Here is a 14,919-nt window from a genome sequence, read left to right on the forward strand (position 1 = left end):
ATGATGTCCGTTCCATCTTTTAGTTGTTTTTTGAAGTGGTTGTTCGAGGCAGCAATCTCCGGCGTTAACCTATGTCGCCATCTTGGTTTCCTATTGTTCATATTTTTAATCCTTTTCTTCTTCTTCTTCTTAAAGAAGACCTTTAACATTTCTTGTAATACTGGTCTGGTGGTGATGAACTCCTTTAACTTTCTTTTGTCTGTGAAGCTCTTTCTCTGAACTTCAATTCTAAATGATAGCTTTTCTGGGTAGAGTAATCTTGGTTATAGGTCCTTATCATTCATCACTTTAAATATTTCTTGCCACTCCATTCTGACCTGCAAAGTTTCTGTTGAGAAATCTGTTGACAGTCTATGGGAGCTCCCTTGTTGGTAACTAACTGCTTTTTTTCTTGCTGCTTTTAAGATTTTCTCTTTGTCTTTAACCCTTGGCATTTTAATTATGATGTGTCTTGGTGTGGGCCTCTTTGGATTCATCTTGTTTGGGACTCTCAGCTCTTCCTGAACTTGTATGTCTATTTCTTTCACCAGGTAAGGTCATTATTTTTTCAAATTAGTTTTCAATTTCTTGCTCCTTCTCTTCTCCTTCTGGCAGTCCCATGATGTGAATGTTAGTACACTTGAAGTTGTCCCAGAGGTTCCTTATACTATCTTCATATTTTTGTATTCTTTTTTTCTTTTAGTTGCTCTGATTGGGTATTTTTTGCTTCCTCTATTTGAAATTGCTGATTTGATTTTTGGCATCCACTTCTCTTGATTCCCTGTAAATTATTTTTTATTTCAGTTAGTTTATCCTTCATATCTAACTGGTTCTTTTTTATGGTTCCCATGTTCTTTTTAATGCTGTTGAAGTTCTTATTAAGTTCCTTCCACAAGTTGGGTGGGGTGGGGTCTTAGGGAATCACAGGGTGGGGCCAACAGTGTGAGGCAGGTTGATGGAGACTCAGGTATGGTGCTGGCTTGTCAGCTCTGTGATGGGGAGGGCTCAGCAAAGGAGCAATGACTTCCATCAGTACTTTTGTTTAGGAGAAAGTTGCCCACCACCAGCTTTTGCCCTGATGCCAGACAATTTAGTTCTCTGTATGTCACTTGTTCCTTTCAAACTTCTGCCCTAGAGTTTGAGCTCAGAGAGAGTGAGTCCAAGTAAGTGCATGTGTGGCCCTTTAAGAGGAACTACCCAGGACTCCAGCAGCTTCTGTGTCACTCCATCTCAATCCCCGCTGGTTCTTACAGCCCAAAATTATGGGGACTTCTTTTCCTAGCATTGTAACCCTGGGCTGAGGGGTGTGGTATGAAGTTGGGACTCTTTGACTCCTCAAGGGGAACTTCTGAATTAAAGATCTCCCTCCTTGCCGAAACCGGTTTGGCTCAGTGGATAGAGCATCGGCCTGCAGACTGAAAGGTCCCAGGTTCGATTCCGGTCAAGGGCATGTACATGGGTTGCGGGCACATCCCCAGGGGGTGCGCAGGAGGCAGCTGATCGATGTTTCTCTCTCATCGATGTTTCTAACTCTCTATCTCTCTCCCTTCCTCTCTGTAATAAATCAATAAAATATATTTAAAAATAAATAAATAAAGATCTCCCTCCTGATTAAAAACCGCCATACATGGGTGTAGAAGCAGCCTACTCTGTGCCTCTGCCTTTTCTACCAGTCTCGATGTGGCTTCTTCTTCTTTTCCCCTAGTTGTAGGACTTTCATTCAGCTAGATTTTAGGTGGTTCTGAATGAAGGTTGTTCTGAAGATAAGTTGCATTTTTTATGTGGTTGTGGGAGGATTGGAGTACCACATTTACCTATAGTGCCATCTTGACTGGAAGCCTTGCATTTTTCATTTAATATTTGAACACCCTGTATTAGTTCTAATAGTGATGGAGGGGGCATGCTTTTTTCATAATAGAGTCTAAAAAGTCACATTTGGATGAATTAAGGTGATGATTTCAAGTTTCTATTATATTTTCTGAACATTTTCCCAAAGGACTTTTTCATAAATTCTTCTTCATGCCCCTGTAGAGGGTTGTGTATAGTTCTATTATGGCACTTCACGTACAGCTCTTATTTTTATTTACTTGTTTCTCTTTTTCACCAGACTGCAACGATCTTACCCACACTTGCGTTCACATGCTTAGTACATTGAAAGTGCAGTATTCCTTCACTTCCATGAATGAAGTCAAGGTGGCATTATCTTCTCTTTTCTTAATAACTAGAGATCCGGTGCATGAATCCGTGCATGGTGGGGTCTGGCTGGCCTTCCCTGATGGGGGCCAATTGGCCCGGGGCCGGCTGGGAGGAGGAGCCTCGGGCAGCTGGCCGGCTGGCCCTACCCCTGACCAGATGGGGGGCCGATTGGGGCAGGGCCAGCTGGGGGGAGGGGCTGTGGGAGGTTGGGGAGGGCTGATCGGGGCCCCGATCAGGCTGGTTGGCCTCTGCAGTGCCCGTCATCACGACAGGTCATTCTGGTCTTTTTGGTCATTCTGATCATTCTGTTGTGCCTGTCGCTTGGCTTTTATGTATATAGATAATAGCAAACCTCCTTTACCTTCTATGTTCTAGGCATTAAACCAGCGGTTCTCAACCTATGGGTTGTGACCCCTGAAAATACATCCTGCAAATCAGATATTTACATTATGATTCACAACAGTAGCAAAATTACAGTTATGAAGTAGCAACGAAAATAATTTTATGGTTGGGTCACAACATGAGGAACTTTATTAAAGGGTCTCGGCACTAGGAAGGTAATCTCACTTCATTCATTATTTCATTTAATCCTCACTGTAGCTCTATCTGTAGTGCATATATTCTTATTATCTCCCCCTTTTACCAGAAAGGAAGATTTAGACAGGTTAATTAACTTTCCCAAAGTTAAACAGCAATAATGACAAAGTGGGAAATGAACCTATGTCAGACTAATCTGGTAGCTTATATTTGAACATTACTCTATAATGCTAAGGTGTGTCAGTTTACCATAATTTGAAACTGTTTTAAAAGATTTCCTCTCTATTAGCATCCTTTATACACAGGATCCCAACTTATGATGGTTGACTTAGGATTGTTTTACTTCACAATGGAATGCTTTCAGCTGTATATATTAATGGTGAGTACCCACACTACTTTTCTGGTTTTCATTTTCAGTACAGTATTCAATAAATTACATGAGATATTTAACCCATTTGAGGCTGTGCTATGGACTGACTTGTGTCCTCCCCCCAGTTCATATGTTGAAGTCTTAACCTCAGTACCTCAGAACGCAAACTTATTTGGAGATCAGGTCTTTACAGAGGTAAATGAGGTCATTAGGGTAGGCCCTAGTCCACCACCTTTTGTAAGACTGGTGACTTACAAAAACAAGACATTTGAACACAGAGATACACATAGAGTGAAGCCAGTATGAAGAGACATAGAAAGACAAGCCATCTACAAGCCAGGAGGGAGGCCTGGTACAGATGCTTCCCTCACAGCTTCAGAAGGAACCAATGCCGCCTGGTTTTCAGACTTTTAGTCTCCAGAACTGTGAGACATAACTTCCTGCTGTTTAAGGCATCCAATGGTACTTTGTTACTGCAGCCCTAGCAAACTAATACAGGTCAGATAACTGTTGTGAGCAGCTGTCCTGTACTTTGTAGGATGTGTAGTTGCACCCCTGACCTCCCCCCACTAGAGGCAGCAGCACCTCTTCCCCCCATGTGACAAACCCAAATATCTGCAAACATTGCTGAGTCCCCATGGAGCATCCAGATTAGACTCTTTGTGGCCTTGAGGCAATGCTGATCTCAGATATTAGAGGCACAGCCACAGCCAATTTCGTGGCACTCTGCAGGCCCTGGGGATTTCTGAAGCAAAGCAACTTGCAACATTTAACTTCCTCTGAGTAGGGACCACTCACAAATAGCGCTGTCCATTGGGGAGAAGTTTCTAATGAACTGGAGATCTAGGTAAGATAGACAATCTCTCAGTCACACTCAAAGAAAAGTTGTGGGATTTCATTTTCCTCGAACTCATGTGAAAACACAGGAATTTGCAGACGTCACCCCTTGTATAATCAGGGGTCCTCAAACTTTTTAAACAGGGGGCCAGTTCACTGTCCCTCAGACCGTTGGAGGGCCGGACTATAGTTTAAAAAAAAACTATGAACAAATTCCTATGCACACTGCACATATCTTATTTTGAAGTAAAAAAACAAAACGGGAACAAATACAATATTTGTATTTGCATGTGGCCCGCGGGCCGTAGTTTGAGGACCCCTGGATAAGTGCTGGTCGTGCCATTTTACAGGAGCAACAAAAGAAGGGGATGTTGTTTCTGAGCGATATGAAAACACAAGCCACTGCTTTAGCATTGACAGCCGTGAGAGAGGGAGCTCAGGGGATAGTGGACAATGGAGCACATATTCTAATTAACTAGCACAAAGCCTTGGATTATTTATTTACATGGGAGTAGTTAGTTGTAATGAATGGAGCAGAACAGAAACAAACAGCAGCAGGCATCTTAGTGAGGTGGCTAAATCCTTTTACATCCTTTAATTTCAGAGGGACTCGAAAAGGTCACAAATTCAGAGCTGCCATAATTATATTTTTCTCCCAGTATGAACTCCTCCTAATGGCAATGCAGCAAGCTACTTACAGGTGATGGATTTTTTTGTCCAACAGGTCAAGGCATCATTTTAAACAACAGAAAATGCTTTTTCTTTTGCTAATAGTTTAAGCATGTTGATAAAGTCCGGATTATAAATCTTCCAGAGAGCCTTTCAAATATGGCTACCTACAAATTTAATTAACTCCAAGATGTACCTGACAGTACCAGTCTGCAATCCATCAGGCATTATTCGGTTTTCCTTTTTTCTCGTATTTTAAATGTTTTTGCTTCTTTCTCTCCTTGTGCACACATTCCTATATACTAGTATGTCTCTATATCTACATTGTTGTTTTATCATGAGTTAGAACTAAGAAGCCTGAGCCATTCCAATCCCCTCCATTTCTTTGACTTGGGAGCAGCTCCCGGACGTGGCCTTGGCGACCCCCAGCTTACCAACCCCGATCACTTCTCCACCTGTAAGGGTCACATAAGCAGGAGACAGAAAGCATGATCCCGTTTTGGCTCCTTGACATCAGGCTGTGCTTCTGAGCTCCTGCTTCTCCATCTTTGAAATAGAAGTGCTGATCCCTGTCTGCCCACCTCAAAGGAGTGTGAGACTCAGATAGAACAATGCACATAAAAATGGTTTGTAAACCAAGTGCTTCAACATGAAGATGCTATTGTCATTGTCGTGTCTCGGTTAATAGGAACCTCAAAGGCCTATGAAAGATTAGAACTGGGGGAATTACGGACCTAAGTCCCCTGAGTCAATGGAGTTCTGGAAGCAAACAGGACACCTTGGAGACATGTCTCTTGTGCCATGGGGATAGGATTTAGCCTCCTGAACCCTATGCTTCTGAAAGAGTTGCTTTACCAAGTTTTGTAATTTACGTATACACTCAGATAATCTGACTTTTGTGACTCAGGTCGAGATGGCTTTACTTCTCAGTGTGATGCAGGACATGCCTGTGTTCTCAGAGAGACGCTTTGTAGACTGGACACTTGCTTAAGAAGGCCTTGAAAGTAATAGACATTTCCAGGCAGAGAGGAAGGGAAGAAGAGCTTTACAAAGAAGCCAGGCAACCAAACGAAAGACAAGGAGGAAAGCTAGAGCAATGGGAGGGCCAGGCTGGGGGGCTTTGTGGGGTTAGCAGAGGATGGGTGCTCACGTGGGAATAGCTGCAGGTCTTTCTTGTCTCTCCAAGCCTTATCAGTCCTACCACACATTTCCAGCGGGGGCCAGTGTGCCCTGTCTAATCCCCACTCCTGCTCTGTGGCAGTGCGAACACTCCTGCTCCTGGCCCTCACTGTTTTACTAGTACCCTCCTTGTGGGTAGTGAAAGGCAGGTGTTCTTCTTTTACCCATTTTACAGCAAAGGATAGGGAAACTCAAGAGGTTAAGCCATGGAAACCAGGGTACCTAAGAGCTATTTGTCCATTCAAGTTCAGAGCAGCATTATTTGCAATAACCAAAAGGTGGAAGTAACCCAAGTGCCCATCGACAGACGAATGGATAAACAAAACATGTACTCCATCTATACAGTGGAGTACTATTGAGCCATAAAAAAGGAAATTCTGACACATTCTACAACATGGATGAACATTGAAGACGTTATGTAAGTGAAATAAAGCAGTCACAAATGAAAACCGCCACGTGATTCTACTGGCACGAGGTGCCTAGAGTAGTCAAATTCACAAAATGCAAAGTAGGTAATGCTTGCCAGGGGCTGGGGGAGGGGAGTGAGGAGCTGTCAGTGAATGGGTGCAGAGCTTTGGTTTTGCAAGGTGAAATGTTCTGGAGATTGGTTATACAATCGTGAATATACATAACAAAACAGTACATTTTGTTATTTGTCTTTTGACGACAATTAAGAATAAAAATTAAAAAAGAAAGTTGGGACAGTAGTGTCAAGTCAATCTGGCAGAGTTAAAACTATTTGAACCCCACTTCTAAGTCAAAGTCTGTAACTCTTCACTGCACAACAGGGAAGTGAAAAAAGCAAACAACAAACAAATAAAACAAAAAGCAGGAGGGGGTTGCGGTGACCCTCCGCTCTCTCCTCCTCCTGCACTTTCAGAATAGCAGGCCTCAGCCCCTGGAGATCTCTAGACTAGAACTCCTTTCAAGGGGTGGGGTTTTTAAAAAAATATATATTTTATTGATTTTTTTGTACAGAGAGGCAGGGAGAGGGATAGAGTTAGAAACATCGATCAGCTGCCTCCTGTACACCCCGCACTGGGGATGTGCCCGCAACCAAGCTACATGCCCTTGACCGGAATCGAACCTGGGACCTTTCAGTCCACAGGCCAATGCTCTATCCACTGAGCCAAACCAGTTAGGGCAAGGGGTGGGATTTTAACATATATTTTTTTCTTCCCTTTGTGTTAGTCTATATATTCCCAAGTTTCTATAACGACCTTTATAAATGGAGGGGGAGGGGGGGAGTGCTACCTCTCTATTAAAACAAAACATGGTACATAAGCCTTTGAGATGCTTGAGTTCAATGGCTGAACAGTGTTCCGCAAGGGTGATGTAGCCTGTTGTTTCCTATGCACCAGCCAACCTTGGGAGGATCTGGCCCCATCACTTGGCTGCTCTGTTCTAAGAAGGGAGAGAGACCCAGATGGCAAATGACTTTCTTCAAGCTCCAAACCAGTTGTCATCAAGTCAGGATGAAGAGATCAGGTCTTGCAACCTCTGCTCCAGGGCCCTTTGCCCAACTTGACTCTCTCTCTGAATCTGAGGTGCTTGGTGTACAGCTGAGCTCACATTTGCATGCAGCTCTGCTTCATGTACAACAAGGTTTCTTGCCAAGTCGATACTAGTTCACATTATTATTAGTCACGTGCATGGAGATAAGAAAAAATTGAAATCTCTTCATGCAGAAATAGCAGTTAACACTTTAGGGTAGATCCTTCCAGACCTTTTATGAAAATGAAAGGTACCCTTGTTATTGCAATTATGATTTTGTAAAAATAGGAGCTGATGATGTAGAGTTAGGAGAGAGTTGGGGGGCAGTAGGCTGACCCCATGGGAGAAGCTGAAGGGGAACAGTGGACACGTCTACTTGGAAGCCCCCAGACTGGCAGCTAGTTGGGTAAATCAGAGCAGTTGTTCAGTTAAAGTAGAGAAACAGTAAAGTTGGAAACCACTCTGAGTATTTTATTAAAGTATTCCCCTCCTCTCCCCTCCCCTCCCCTCCCCTCCTCTCCTCTCCTCTCCTCTCCTCTCCTCTCCTCTCCTCTCCTTTTACCTTCTCCCTCCCCCACTGTAGTAGAGCTCGGGAAGTATGTCTCAGGGCTGCGGCTGATGCAATGGTGTGAGCACACTCCACCATGACATGCTTCCTCCGCACATCAGGAAGTAGCAATGCCCGCCTGAACTAACTCCTAGAGCCACATGCATAGTACCCCAGCCTTTCAGCCATTGGTCGCCTATAGCAACGTGTCTCCCTCTGATTGGTCCCCTCATGCTATATATACCCCTGTAGTTCCTCAATAAAACGGATCTGCGTCAATGAACCTGGTCCCCCGAGTCGTGCATGCAGAAGCCCTAGCGCGTTGGGGCTCCGTCGTCCTCACCCCCGAGGGATCCCCTGCTTCACCCCACCATCTTTCCACACTCATTTGCTCCTCATTTGCTCTATCCTATTCCCTCCTGTTGAGATGTCAGTCATTTGCAGGTGATCAGCAGATTTGGAATTCAAACCCAGATGCACCCATCAAGCTTCAGGCTTATGGAGCCCACTGGCTGCTGTGCTTTCTACTTGGGTATCCAGCAGCATCTCCAACCTAATTTGCCCCAAACTAAGCTTTTGGTTCCTCCCCACCCTCTTGTCCCACACACCTGTTTTTCCTCTAGTCTTCACCACCTTGGTTTATACAGCTGCTCGTCTAATTTAAGGATCATTCTTGATTCCTCTTACTCCGTGTTACTCCCTTCTAATACTCCATCCATCAGCAAGTCCTGTCATCTCTTTCCCAAGACAGCCTAAATTCATGCACGATTCTCCATCTCCAGCTCCAACTGCAATCATCTCATTGAACCACAGTGATAACCTGATACTGCTTCTATTCTTGCCTTCTGCACAGAGCCCAGAGTCATCTTCTAAAAATATTAAATCAGATGATCTCACTGTCTTGTGTAAAACCCTTGTGGCTTCCTATTGTGGGCAGAACAAAATCTAGATACCTTATCATGACCTAAGAGGCCTTATTAGGTCCCATCGTGGCCCATTTTTGATAAAACTGGGCTCTGGGCACCCAGACCTTCTTCCTGCCGGTGAAAATGCAAACTCAGTCTCACCCAGGGCCTTTCAACTTGCTCTGCTCCCTGACTTCTGCAAGACTGGACCTTTCCTGTCAGTCAGGGCTCAATTTAAAGGTCACCTCCACAGAGGCCTTCCCTGATGGCAAAGTTTAAATTAGCCCTTTGCTCCCTATCACTCTCTACCCTTAACCTTGTTGTATTTTTGTTCCAGAACTTATCGCTATTTAAATCTTTTCACTTATTTATTGATAGTCTTTCTCTTTCCCACTCATGCTAGACTATAACCACCAGGGAACAGAACTCTTTGTCTCATTTACTATGGTGGCCTCTACACCTAGAACAATAATAGGAACTAATAAAATAATTTAATACATGAATAACCCCACTTGCCTGATTTACATTCTACTTTCCTAAAGGAATAACCTCCTGAGGATGGTCAACAAAGGTTGCAGAAAAGTAGCCTACTCTCCTTTCAGTTCCCACTTAACTCATTCAGCAAATCTTTATTGCTAAGCACGGGAGGAACTCAATGAAGAAAACCTTGAACCCAACTTCAGGAACCCACAGATTTGGATGGTGGCAGACTAAGCATTTAGAACATTACAGTTTAGCAGTTGGACAAATACCATGAGCGAGGGAAGCACAGGATGATGAAACTCAAGAAGGAGCACCTAACCCAGAAAGTTGAGATCAAGGAAGGTTTCCTGGAAGAAGTAATTCCTAAGTTATCCTGAGTCTTAATAATAAATAAGGGTCAGCCAGGTGAAGAAGGGATGGAAGGTGGGCATGAGCACTACCTGAGCGAGCAGCAGAGGCGCAGAAGACTTGGAAATCCACGGGAGGGGAGAGCAAGGGGGTTAGAAAGACTGGAGATTAAGTTCCAGGAGGATGGGAAGGGGAATGGAAAGGTGTGAGGCTGGATAGGTAAGAAGAGACCACTTTCTAATGGCCTTGCAACAAACAGCACAGTAGCTCACTTTCATTGAGAGCTCACTGTGTGCTAGGCACAGAGTTAAGCACATCACATGTATCATCTCACTTAATCTCCATGACAACCCTGGAAGGTAGGTCCTGTCACTATTCTCATGTTACCGATGGGGAATGTTAAGTCACCCTCCTGAGGACACCCAGAGAGGAAGTGGTGCAGTCAGCCTGGAAGCCCCATGAAAGCATGTTACAAATGCTTTGAAACACAAGCCCTGGATCTCTTGTTATAGTTCTTAGTTTGTCTTTCTAGTTCTTAGTTCCAAACTGGTAAAATGAAACCGATAGCTGGCCCTACTGCTTGGAGTTTGTGAGGATTCAGTGAGATAATTCATAAAAACGGCTGAGTGCCAAATCCAGCATAGTCACGGCTCAATAAATACGAACTATTACTATTATTGATTTTCTTTTTGGAATGTTGATAAAGGCTATTGTTAAAACCTGGGGATGTTTTCCTTGCAGGGGAAACAGGACAGTTCCTAGAGATTGTGGCTCCTCCTTCACTACGATTGGTGACTTAGTTCACTAATTTAGAACATATTCTGAATGTCTAACTATTTTCTGTATTTGCCAATATCTTTTTAATTACAGATTGACAGGTAAAAAAATAAAATTGATATTTGCTTGGAAGAATTGATGGTTTAAATCTTTGTTGTTGTTTTTTATCATAAAGTAATGCCTGTACAAGTTAAATTCTAACAATACAAAATGGGTATAACATGAAAAGTAAAAGCCCATCTCTTCACCTATACCCTCACATATAATGTATTTATAGCTGATCATAATCATAGCTATGATTTCTTTCCCCTAGAAATTTGTATTTATATATGACATACATGTATATAAATATATGTATAAAAGATGATCCTTGGACTTTTCATTTGTAACAATACTGTATTCTACCTGCTTTTTTCCACATAAAATAATTTAGTTTGGACATTTTTTCATATCAATACAGATACATGTATTGATTTTGAACAGCTGTGTAGTATTCCATTTTATAGAGCACTGTAGTTTATTTAGTTCTCTCCTGATAAGCATTTAAATTTCATTAGTTTTTTACTACTACAAATAACATGATCATGTTGTCCCTGTACAGTATACATTTGCCTCCTTGTGCAAGTGTTTCTGTGGGAAAAATTCCTAGAAGGGGAAATTGCTGAGCTAGAGACAATGTTATTTTTAAACTAGAGGCCCGGTACACAAAAATTTGTGCACTCGGGGGGAGGGGGGGACCCTCAGCCCAGCCTGTGCCCTCTCGCAGTCTGGGACCCCTCTGGAGATAACGCCCTGCTGGCTTAGGCCTCTCCCGGGTGGCAGAGGGCAGGCCCAATCCCTAGGTGCAGCCCCTGGTTGGTCTCAGAGCAGGGCCGATTGGGGAGTTGGGGCATCGCCCCCTGTCATGCACAGAGCAGGGCAGATTGGGAGGTTGTGATGCCACCCTCAGTCACGCTCAGGGTAGGGCTGATTGGGGGGTTGGGGCACCGCCCTCTATCACCCACAGAGCAGGATCAAGGCAGGGTTGATGGGGAGGTTGTGGCGCAACCCCCTGTCCCCCTGTCATGCACAGAGCAGGGCCAATCAGGGGGTTGGGGCGCTGCTCCCTGCCATGCACAGAGCAGGGCCCATCAGGGGGGTTGGGGAACTCCCCCCTGTCATGCACAGAGCAGGGCGGATCAGGGGGTTGGGGCGCCGCCCTCTATCACCCACAGAGCAGGGTCAATCAGGGGGTTGGGGCGCCACCACTGTCATACTCAGGGCAGGGCTGATGCTGAGGTTATGTCTCTACCCCGTCACACACAGAGCAGGGCCCATGGGGGGAGGGGGTTGGGGGCCGCACCCTGTCACACACAGAGCCACAGGGTGATTGGGGAGCTCCCCCCTATCAGGCACAGAGCAGGGCTGATCAGGGGGTTGGGGTGCCTTCCCCTGTCACAAACAGAGCAGAGTGGATAGGGAGGTTGTGGACCCACCCCCTGTCAACACACAGAGCTGCAGGGTGATCAGGGGGTTTGGGCGCTGTCCCCTGTCACACTGATCCCGGTGCCAGGAGGCCTCTCAGCTCTGCTGATCCCGGTGCTGGGAGACCTCACGGCCCCGCTGATCCCGGTGTTGGGAGGCATAGTACCCTTTTACTATATAGGATAGAGGCCTGGTGCACGGGTGGGGGCCGGTTGGTTTGCCCTGAAGGGTGTCCTGGATCAGGGTTGGGGTCCCCACTGGGGTGCCTGGCCAGCCTGGGTGAGGGGATGATGGCTGTTTGCAGCTGGTCACACACCCTTCAGGGTGGGGATCCCCACTGGGGTTCCTGGCCAGTCTGGGTGAGGGGCTGAGGGCTGTTTTCAGGCTGGTGGGTGACTGAAGCTCCCAACTGCTCCTTTTTTTCTTTTTCTTTTTTTTTATTCTGGGTCAGCTTTAGCTCTGGCTCCAGCTCTGAGGCCTCTGCTGCTGAAAGCAGGTATCTGGTTTGTTTGGGTTCTATTATCGAAACACTGTATCAACTCCAGCTCTGAGACCACGGCTGGCTGAAAGCAGGTTTCTGGGGTTTTGTTTAGCTTCTATATTTGTAACAATGTTTCAAACTGCAAGTTCAGAGGCCGGCAAGGCAGGCGGGGAACGTTGGAGTCCTCCGTCACTGAAGCAAGCAAGCCTCATGTTAGTTTCAAGCTGCCTGGCTGCTGGCCGCCATCTTGGCTGGCAGTTAATTTGCATATCTCGCTGATTAGCCAATGGGAAGGGTAGCGGACGTACGCTAATTACCATGTTTCTCTTTTATTAGATAGGATTTTAATTGTTACTGCCAAACTACTTTCCAAAGAGCTTGCAACAATTTACAGTCCATTAACAATATATGAGACTTCATGTTTCCCATACCCTCTAGTATGAGCCAAATTTTATTTTTGCAAACATAATAAGTACAATATTATCTTGTTTTAGTTTAGTCATAGTATTTGATTATTTAAGAAGTTAAAAGATCTTTTCATGTTTATTGTCTATTTCCTTGTTTTGCTACCAACTGCTTAACTTTTGCCTATTTTCTCATTGAATTGTTCATTTTTTTTTCTTGCTGATTTTTAGATCTCTTTGAATATTAAAGAAGTAAACCCTGAAAATCAAGTGAATAATCTGATGAACAGAATGAACTGGTGATTATAATAGAATCAGGGGCATAGAAAGGGAGTTGACTGACTATTCTTGAGGGGGAAAGGGGTGTGGGGGATGCAGGAAGAGACTGGACAAAGATCGTGCACCTATGGATGAGGACAGTGGGTGGGGAGTGAGGGAGGAGGGTGGGGTGGGAACTGGGTGGAGGGGAGTTATGGGGGGAAAAAAGAGGAACAAATGTAATAATCTGAACAATAAAGATTTAATTAAAAAAAAAAGAAACCAAACAAACAAAAAAAACCCCTTTCCTATTATATCAGTTGCAAACATTTTTTTTCTCCTTTGGTTATCTCTTGATTTTGAATATAATATTCTCAATCTTGCAGAAGCTTTAATTTTTACAAAAATAAATTTGTCCCCTCTCGGGTCCTTGTTTCCCAGATGACCAAGAAAAGAAGGAATAACAGTTGTTATTCCAAAAAAGACTGAGGCCATGTGCACCCTGTTTGTTGTACCAACTGTGCCTGGTGCGTGCCCAAGGACAAGGCCATTAAGAAGTTTGTCATTCAAAACATAGTAGAGGCCACAGCCGGTAGGGACATCTCCAAAGCGAGTGTCTTCGATGCCTATGTGCTTCCCAAGCTGTATGTGAAGCTGCATTACTGTGTGAGCTGCGCTATTCACTGCAAGGTAGTCGGGAATCATTCTCGTGAAGCCTGGAAGGACCGAACACCCCCACCCCGATTTAGACCTGCAGGTGCTGCCCCACGGCCTCCACCGAAGCTCATGGAAGGAGCGAAGTCCTTAAGGAGAGAAGAAAAATTCTCTGGGAGAAAATAAATTAAAATTGTACTTTTAAAAAATAATAATAAATGTGTCAGTTTTGTCTTATATGTCCCTTGATCTTCCCCAGTTCAAAATTATTTTTAAAAATAACCAATGATTTTTCATGTTTTACATTTAAGTTATTGATCCACCTAGAAATTATTTGGACACAGGAAGTGAACTACTTTAGCAATTTTTCCCCCACTGGTTTTTGTCACAACAATGTTTCTGAATTATTCATATTCTCCCATTGACTTAAAATACCATCCTATTTATATTTAAAATGTACTTGGGTTTATTTCTAGGATATCCATTCTCTGTTAACATCTTTGTTATTTACTGTACTTTCTCTGTGATGTCTTTCTGTATTTCCTAGAATTTCTCTGCCTATTAACTCTTTGAAAATATTGGGTAAAATTAGTTCTTCCTCATTATTCTATTTATAGTGGTACTGGCTATTCTCATTTCTACACGAGCTTTATATCATTTTGGCAAATTCTCCAAGGAAATCCCACTGGTATTTTGATTGGCATTACAGTTACTTCCGGGAAAGTATGCTATATTGTTTCATTTACTCCTATCTTCTTTTATGTTTTTGTATTAATCAGAACAGGATGAACTATGCGGCAAGAAAGACTAAATCTCTAAGTCTCAGTGGATTAATGCAACAAAATTTTGTTTCTCACTCAAATTGCAATGCAGGTCGGGCACTGTCCAGGAGAAGGTCCTCCCTGCAGTAGTCCCGCTGTTCAGGCTAGTTTGATCTACAGCTTTGCTCTCTCAGTAGGAGGCCTCCGTGGACTGTGGCAGAGACATTTCCTGCTCAACAATTATCCACGTGCTCCCTGGAATTGCCAGCCCTCTTGGAGGTAGGTGGAGCTGTAAGACTAATTTCCTGCCAAGGAGCAACTGAAGTGATGTGTCTCACTTCTGGATCAAAGCTCAGAAAAGGGAAGTGCATTTTCCCTGTGATCTCTTCCCTTGTCGGTTGATTCCCTCCGTTGAGATGACAAAGCCAAAGACTGATACTCAACGTCTGAGTCACCTCATGGAAGGCAGTTGCCCTGGCGACTCACCTGGATCCTTTCAGACCTGGGGTGCATATGAAATAACCTTTATTGTATTAAGGCCACTGAGACATATGGTAAATTGCTACTGCAATATTA

At 44.1% G+C, this 14,919-nt stretch overlaps 1 pseudogene; it reads left to right on the forward strand.

Moving 5' to 3' along the window:
- The first annotated feature begins 13,369 nt into the window (after positions 1-13,369).
- On the forward strand, positions 13,370-14,371 carry LOC118650686 (annotated as a pseudogene).
- Positions 14,372-14,919: the final 548 nt, after the last annotated feature.

This window comes from Myotis myotis, unplaced genomic scaffold (genome assembly GCF_014108235.1).
Source record: "Myotis myotis isolate mMyoMyo1 unplaced genomic scaffold, mMyoMyo1.p scaffold_m19_p_3, whole genome shotgun sequence".
In the NCBI taxonomy this organism is placed as follows: Eukaryota; Metazoa; Chordata; class Mammalia; order Chiroptera; family Vespertilionidae; genus Myotis; species Myotis myotis.